Here is a 7917-nt window from a genome sequence, read left to right as displayed (position 1 = left end):
GGGAAGCGCACCAGGCGCCATGTCTGGCCACTGTTTTTCGTCAGCATGCTCAACCACGGGACAAACTCCACAGGGACTCCCAAGGTTCCTCCTCATAAACTAACTGTGTCCCCTTGCTCACCATTGTGTAGATTCCTAGCTGCCCAGCTCTCCTCACAGCTGTCAGCAGGTCACAGCACAGCACAGTACAGCACAGCACAACACACAGAACCACCAGGCCCTTACTCAGGCCCACAGCCCAGCATGCATCTCGGCGGACAGGAAGTAGCCTCCCAATTGTGACTGGCGGGCCTCTTGGAGACTCTCATTGGCTAGTGAGGCCTGAGTGACAGCAGCTCTCTTAAGAACAGAGTGCTGGGAAGTGACTCAGCACAGTGATTCCCAGCCCTGCCTTCCAGACCAGGAAGGAACCTTTCCCAGACCTGGAGAGTTGCTGTTGCTGTGGAACTTGAGGCTGGACTGAAAAGCCAGTCTTGCACTATCCTGCACTCAGGAGGCACTCAAAGGCATGTCCAGTGATGCAAAACAATATCCAGTGGAGTGATTCCCCTGCCTCACAGCTGAAAGGGTACCCATTCCATCCAGGTCAAGTTTAAACCATCTGATTGATAGTCACCAGGCAGCAGCCATTTTTAAAAGGCCACCTAGAATATAGCTCACACATCGCTCAGCTGGACATCCGTAGACAAAACAATAACACTGCCCAGCTTTTTGTGGTGGCATAGGCCTATCAGGCCAGTACTTTGAAGGTGAAGACAAAACATAAAAAACATAAAAATTTAAGCCTGGTCTACACAGTTAGTTCCAGGACAGCAAGGGATGCACAAAGAAAACACTGTCTCTAAAAAACATATATGAGTGCCCCAGAACAGGAGGTAACGAGATAACATGAGTACCTGAGATAAGAAGACAGAGATAGAAATTACTCAGAACATGAGTACCTGAGATAAGAAGACAGAGATAGAAATTTCAGGATCAGTAGGTCTTGCATAAGCTGATGGCTCATACTAAGGAAGTTTATTAAGATGTACAGCCCTGATACACTACTTGCAGGTGGGACAGTCAGTAGAGAAATAATTGAGGAATGTTCATAAGAACATATAATATCTACAGTGTATATACAGTAGCCATGAATCTAACCAAAGAGTCTCGGTCTCAAGGGCTGGGTTGCCTTGATTCCTACAAGGTGCTTGCAGACATTCCCAAGTCTGACTTTGGCCAAGACAAAAAATTAGTGTTCTCTTGGAGCTCTCATCAGGGCCTCTGAGAAAATCCTTTGATAGGCCATTGAAAGGGGGAAGTAGAATGAATATAATGGGTAGACTGGCCATGGAGTAATGGGACCTGGAGAATCCAGTGCTCAAGGAAGGAGGAGTTTACTTCGAGGGAAGAAATGTGGGCAAAGACAGAGCAAATAGAGCATTTGAAGATGAGAAGGAAACCTAGTGGAGTGGAAGCTTTTAAAAAATACATGGAGGCAATCCTAGTGTAGTCTCCCAATAATAAGGGAGAAGAGTCCCAAATGTCAACTCTTTTCACCAAATGAAACTTCCAGGAACCAGGTTACAGCCAGTTAAGTTGGGAGCCAAATGGAAATCCCAAACAGCATATTTTCTCATGGAAATCTCAAACAGCCCAGGCTGTTGGCAAAACAATAATTTGCTTCCTGCAAAGTGACTGTCAGGGCCCATTACTGAAGACACCACTCACAAAACTTACTGAACACAGAGAGGTCAAGCTGCTCTCTCCATAAACCTTCACCCTTACATTCTTCTGTCTTGGGTGTAGAAAGGTATTCTGCAGGCCTCCAAAGAGAAACTTAATCACCAACTCAACCACATAAGCTTTGATCTATAACCTGTTCTCCCTACAAAACATGACACAAAACTTTGACTTAAGGACCACTCCATGAAATAGAATCCATGTTTACACAACTTGGATGGCTAAGAAAGCCTAAAAGATTTCCCAGAAACTTAGGATAAAACAAATACTGCTGGTCTAAAATAAAGTAACAATAAAATACCTCTAACGGTATTTTGCTATACTCATAGATCAGTGCCTTATTCAGTCATCATCAGAGAAGCTTTCTTCTACTGCACCTAGAAAAATACAGAGACACACAAACAGACATGAAGCAGAGAAAGAGAGAATGCGACAGAAACCTTGGAACATATGGTTCAAATTGCTGTCTCTATTAAATATTTCTTGTCAGAGTTTGGGGAACCCCATGGACATGGCAAAGAAAAGAGTATAAGAGCCAGAGGTTTTGGAGGACACCAATGAAACAATGACCTCTAAATCAGCTAAGCAAAACTCATATGAACTCAAAAAGAATAAAGCCAAAAGCACAAAGCACAAAGCAGACATAGGTTAGCACCAAATCCTCTACATATATATTATAAAATTCAGTTGAGAATGAGCATGAGACTCCTGATTAGGTGAATGAGTAGATCTCTTGAGTTTTGTACCTTTCCTTGGGGCTATTTTTCTCCTGTTAGTTTACCTTGTCCAACTTTCATATTTTTATCTTAATATACTTTTATTTGTTTTGTTTGTTATCTCCCAGAGCTTGCTCTTTTTAATAAGAGCATAAATGGAGTAGATTCAGATGGGACAATACGTGGAAGGACACTTGAATGTATAGTAAAAGGGGAGCTGTAATCAGAATATTTTGTATGAAAAATAATCTATTTTTGATGAAATGGGGAAAGTAAAAAGAAAATTAAACTATAGCAAAATTTCAAATTTTTAGATAACGAAGAAAATGAATAAGAAAATTTATGGATTAAAAAACCTTTTAAATGAATAAACTGATGTAACTAACATCTTGGGCATTTGCTCTCATGATTGACTAGAGACCTACCTCGATGTATTAAATCCAAGTAAGTTGAATGGCTGCTGACTGCCCTCACTCTCAGTATCATCCCACCCATACAACAACCTCCCCTCCCTCCTTGTCAAGGTATACTGTTCTCAAGTTATGGGAGAGGCTCCCTGCTCTAGCAAAGGCTAAACTCCAGGCATGCCTTCTGTTCATGAACTGTCCCACACTCTCATTGCCTGCCAGCCAACGAACCCTCTTTTTTCCCCAACATGTCTCAGCTCCCAACTTCGACATAGACCTCTTAATTGACAACAGGCCACACCAGAAGCCAGAACATCAGGTAGGCCACATACATAGAGAAAATCCTCATAGTCTCTGCACCGCTTCCCCCCTCCAATCTCCAGTTCTTTCACTCCTCTTCATGACTGTGTCCCAAACTTTTTTTAATTTTTATTTAACTTTTATTAATTACACTTTATTCATTTTGTATCCCCCCATAAGCCCCTCCCTCCTTCCCTCCCGGTCCCACCCTCTCCCCCTTTCTGCATGCATGCCCCTCTCAAAGTCCACTGATAGGGGAGGTCCTCCTCTCCTTCTTTCTGATCTTAGTCTATCAGTTCTCATCAGAAGTGGCTGCATTGTCAGGGTTCTAGGTAATCTCCATGAATAGTCCTTGGTTGGAGTATGAGTCTCTGGGAAGTTCCCTGTGTTCAAATTTTCTTGTTCTGTTGCTCTCCTTGTGGAGTTCCTGTCCTCTCCAGCTCTTACTATTTCCCAGTTCTTACATAAAATTCCATTCACTCTGCCCAACAGTTGCCCATCAGGCTCAGCATCTGCTTTGACAGTCTTCATGGCAGATGCTTTCAGAGGCCCTCTGTGGCAGGTTCCTAGGTTGTTTCCTGTTTTCTTCTTCTGGCTTTCAGAGGTCCTCTGTAGCAGGTTCCTAGGTTGTTTCCTGTTTTCTTTTTCTTCTGATGTCCATCCTCTTTGCCTTTCAGGTGGGGATTGAACATTTTAGTTAGGGTCCTCTCTTTTGCTTAGTTTGTTTAGATGTACAGATTTTAGTGGGTTTATTCTATGTTGTATGTTTATATGAGTGAGTATATACCGTGTGTGTCTTTTTGCTTCTGGGACAACGCACTCAGGATGATCCTTTCTATATCCCACCATTTACCTGCAAATTTAATGATTTCCTTATTTTTCATTGTTGAGTAATACTCCATTGTATAGATGTACCACAGTTTCTGCATCCATTCTTCAGTTGAGGGGCATCTGGGTTGTTTCCAGCTTCTGGCTATTACAAATAAAGCTGCTACAAACATGGTTGAGCAAATGTTCTTTTTGTGTACTTGAGCCTCTTTTGGATATATACCTAGGAGTGGTATGGCTGGATCTTGAGGAAGTGCTATTCCTAGTTGTCTGAGAAAGTGCCAGATTGATTTCCAGAGTGGTTGTACAAGTTTACATTCCCACCAGCAGTGGAGGGTTCCCCTTTCTCCACAACCTCTCCAGCATGTGTGGTCACTTGAGTTTTTGATCTTGGCCATTCTGATGGGTGTAAGGTGAAATCTCAGGATTGTTTTGATTTGCATTTCCCTAATGGCTAGTGAGATTGAACATTTCTTTAAGTGCTTCTCTGCCATTCGATATTCCTCTACAGAGAATTCTCTGTTTAGCTCTGTTCCCCATTTTTTAAGTGGATTACTTGGTTTGCTGCTTTTCAGCTTCTTTAGTTCTTTATATATACTGGATATGAGTCCTCTGTCAGATAAAGGTTTGGTGATGATTCTTTCCCAATCTGTAGACAGTTGATTTGTTTTGATGATGGTGACCTTTGCTTTATAGAAGCTTTTCAATTTCATAAGGTCCCATTTATTGATTGTTGCTCTTAGAGCCTGTGCTGTTGGTGTTCTGTTAAGGAAGTTTTCTCCTGTACCAATGAGTTCTAGGGTATTGCCCACTTAGTTTTCTAGCCGATTTAATATGTCTGGTTTTATGTTGAGGTCTTTGATCCACTTGGACTTCAGTATTGTGCAAGGTGATAAGTATGGATCTATTTTCATTTTTCTACATGTAGACATCCAGTTGGACCAGCACTATTTGTTGAAGATGCTATCATTTTTCCATTGTATTTTTTTGGCATCTTTGTCAAAAATCAGGTGTCCATAAGTTTGTGGGTTTATTTCTGGGTCTTCTGTTTCATTCCATTGATCCACCATTCTGTTTCTATGCCAGTACCATGCAGTTTTTATAACTGTTGCTGTACAGTACAGCTTGAGATCAGGGGTGAAGACACCTCCTGAAGATCTTTTATTGTAGAGGATTGTTTTAGCAATTCTGGGTTTCTTGTTATTCCATACGAAGCTGAGAATTTTTCTTTCCAGGTCTGTAAAGAATTGTGTTGGCAATTTGATGGGAATTGCATTAAATCTGTAGATTGCTTCTGGTACGATGGCCATTTTTACCATGTTAATCCAGCCAAGCCATGAGTATGGGAGATCTTTCCATCTTCTGATATCTTCTTCTAATTCTTTCTTCAAAGACTTGAAATTTTTTTCATACAAGTCTTTGACTTGCTTGGTTAGGGTTACACCAAGGTACTTTATGTCACTTGTGGCTATTGTGAAGGGTGTTGTTTCTCTAATTTCTTTCTCAGCCCTTTTGTCTTTTGTATACAGGAGTGCTACTGATTTTTTTTAGTTAATTTTGTATCTGGCCACTTTGTTGAAAGTGTTTATCAGCTGTGGGGGTTCTCTGGTAGAGTTTTTGGGGTCACTCATGTATACTATCATATCATCTGCAAATAGTGATAATTTGAGTTCTTCCTTTCCAATTTGTATCCCCTTGATCTCCTTCAACTGTCTTATTGCTCTAGCAAGAACCTCCAGCACTATGTTGAAGAGATATGGAGTGAGTGGGAGCCTTGTCTTGTCCCTGATTTTAGTGGGATTGCTTTAAGTTTCTCTCCATTCAGTTTGATGTTGGCTATAGGCTTGCTGTATATCGCCTTTACTATGTTTAGATATGTGCCTTGTATTCCTGATCTCTCCAATACTTTAAACATGAATGGATGTTGGATTTTGTCAAATGCTTTTCATCATCTAGGGAGATTATCATGTAGTTTTTTTCTTTCAGTTTGTTAATATGGTGGATCACATTGATGTATTTCTGTATATTGAACCACCCCTCCATACCTGGGATGAAGCCTACTTGGTCGTAGTGAATAATATCTTTGATGTGTTCTTGTATTCAGTTTGCAAGTATTTTGTTAAGTATTTTTGCATCAATGTTCATAGGGGAGATTGGCATGAAATTCTCTTTCTTTGTTGAGTCTTTGTGAGGTTTAGGTACCAAGGTGACTGTGGCTTCATAGAATGAGTTGGTAATGTTCCTTCTGTTTCTATTTTGTGGAATAGTTTGAAGAGAATTGGAGTTAGCTTTTCTTTGAAGGTCTGGTAGAATTCTGCGCTGAAGCCATCTGGTCCTGGGCTTTTTTTTGGACTGGAGACTTTTGATGACCGCTTCTATTTCTTTGGGGGATATAGGACTATTTAATTGATTTACCTGGTCCTGATTCAGCTTTGGTAAGTCAAATCAATCAAGAAAATTGTCCCTTTCATTTAGATTTTCAAATTTTGTGGCATATAGACTTTTGAAGTAAGTCCTAATGATTGTTTGGATTTCCTCAGTGTCTGTAGTTATGTCCTCTTTTTCATTTCTGATTTTTTTTTATTTGCGTGGTATCTCTCTGCCTTTTAGTTAGCTTGGCTAAGGTTTTGTCGACCTTGTTGATTTTCTCAAAGAACCAGCTCTTGGTTTCATTGATTCTTTGAATTGTTTTATTTGTTTCTAATTGATTGATTTCAGCCCTGAGTTTGATTATTTCCAGCCGTCTTCTCCTTTTTGGTGTGTCTGCTTCTTCTTTTTCTAGGGTTTTTTTTTTTTTTTTCAATGCAGTTTATTCAGGAACATTGAACAATCCTCGGACCCCGGGGAAAGCCAGCCCACAGCTTAAATAGCCTCTGGGTAGCCAACCCAGGCGTGCCACGTGGCAATGCAGATAGGTCCACATCCATGGAAGCAAGCCAGATCCTCAGCCTTAGCCAAATGTGGAGTTGTTCATGACAGAGAGCACTCACCATCGGGAAGGTGGAAGGCGGAAACCAGCTCCATAGCATTCCGCAGCTCTCTACAGTTCCCCCTTTTTGTTTTAGACACATCAGGCAAGAGTAGAGGTCTGATCTCTGATATTAGAAATAAATTGGGACTTTGTACCGATGTTCATTTAGGTGTCATCCACCCAAAGAGCATCAGACCCGTCCGATACCTTTTTCTCAGAGGCGGGACCTGGGGCATCAGGTGAAGGAAGTAAACAAAACAACTCAAGACCTGAAGATAGAATTTTCTAGGGTTTTTAAGTGGGCCTTTACGTTGCTTGAATGAGCTGTCTCGAATTTCTTCTTGAAGGCACTTAGTGCTATGAACTTTCCTCTTAGCACTGCTTTCATTGTGTCCCACAAGTTTGGGTATGTTGTGTCTTCATTTTCATTGAGTTCTAGGAAGACTTTAATTTTTTTCTTTATTTCTTCCCTGACCCAGCTGTCATTTAGTAACAAGTTGTTCAGTTTCCATGTGTGTGTAGGCTTTTTGCTATTTCTGTTGTTGAGGTCCAGCTTTATTCCATGGTGATCAGACAAGATACAAGGGATTATTTCAATATTCTTGTATCTGTTGAGGCTTGCTTTGTGACCAACTATATGGTCTATTTTGGAGAAGGTTTCATGAGGTGCTGAGAAAAAGGTAAATTCTTTTGTGTTTGGGTGTAAAGTTCTGTAAATGTCTGTGAGCTACATTTGATTCATGCCCTCTGTCAGAGATATTCTTTCTTTGTTTAAGTTCTGTTTTGTTGACCTGTCCTTTGTTGATAGTGGAGTATTAGAGTCTCCCACTATTAATGTGTGGGGATCTATATGTGGTTTAAATTTTATCAATGTTTCTTTTACAAATGTGGGTGCTCTTGTATTTTGGGCATAGATGTTCAGAATTGTGATGTCTTCCTGATGGAATTTTTCCTTGATGAGTATGAAGTGTCC

The sequence above is a fragment of the Meriones unguiculatus genome, chromosome 17, assembly GCF_030254825.1.
Source record: "Meriones unguiculatus strain TT.TT164.6M chromosome 17, Bangor_MerUng_6.1, whole genome shotgun sequence".
In the NCBI taxonomy this organism is placed as follows: Eukaryota; Metazoa; Chordata; class Mammalia; order Rodentia; family Muridae; genus Meriones; species Meriones unguiculatus.
The sequence above is the reverse complement of the archived record's forward strand: the minus strand, read 5'-3'. Positions refer to the sequence as shown.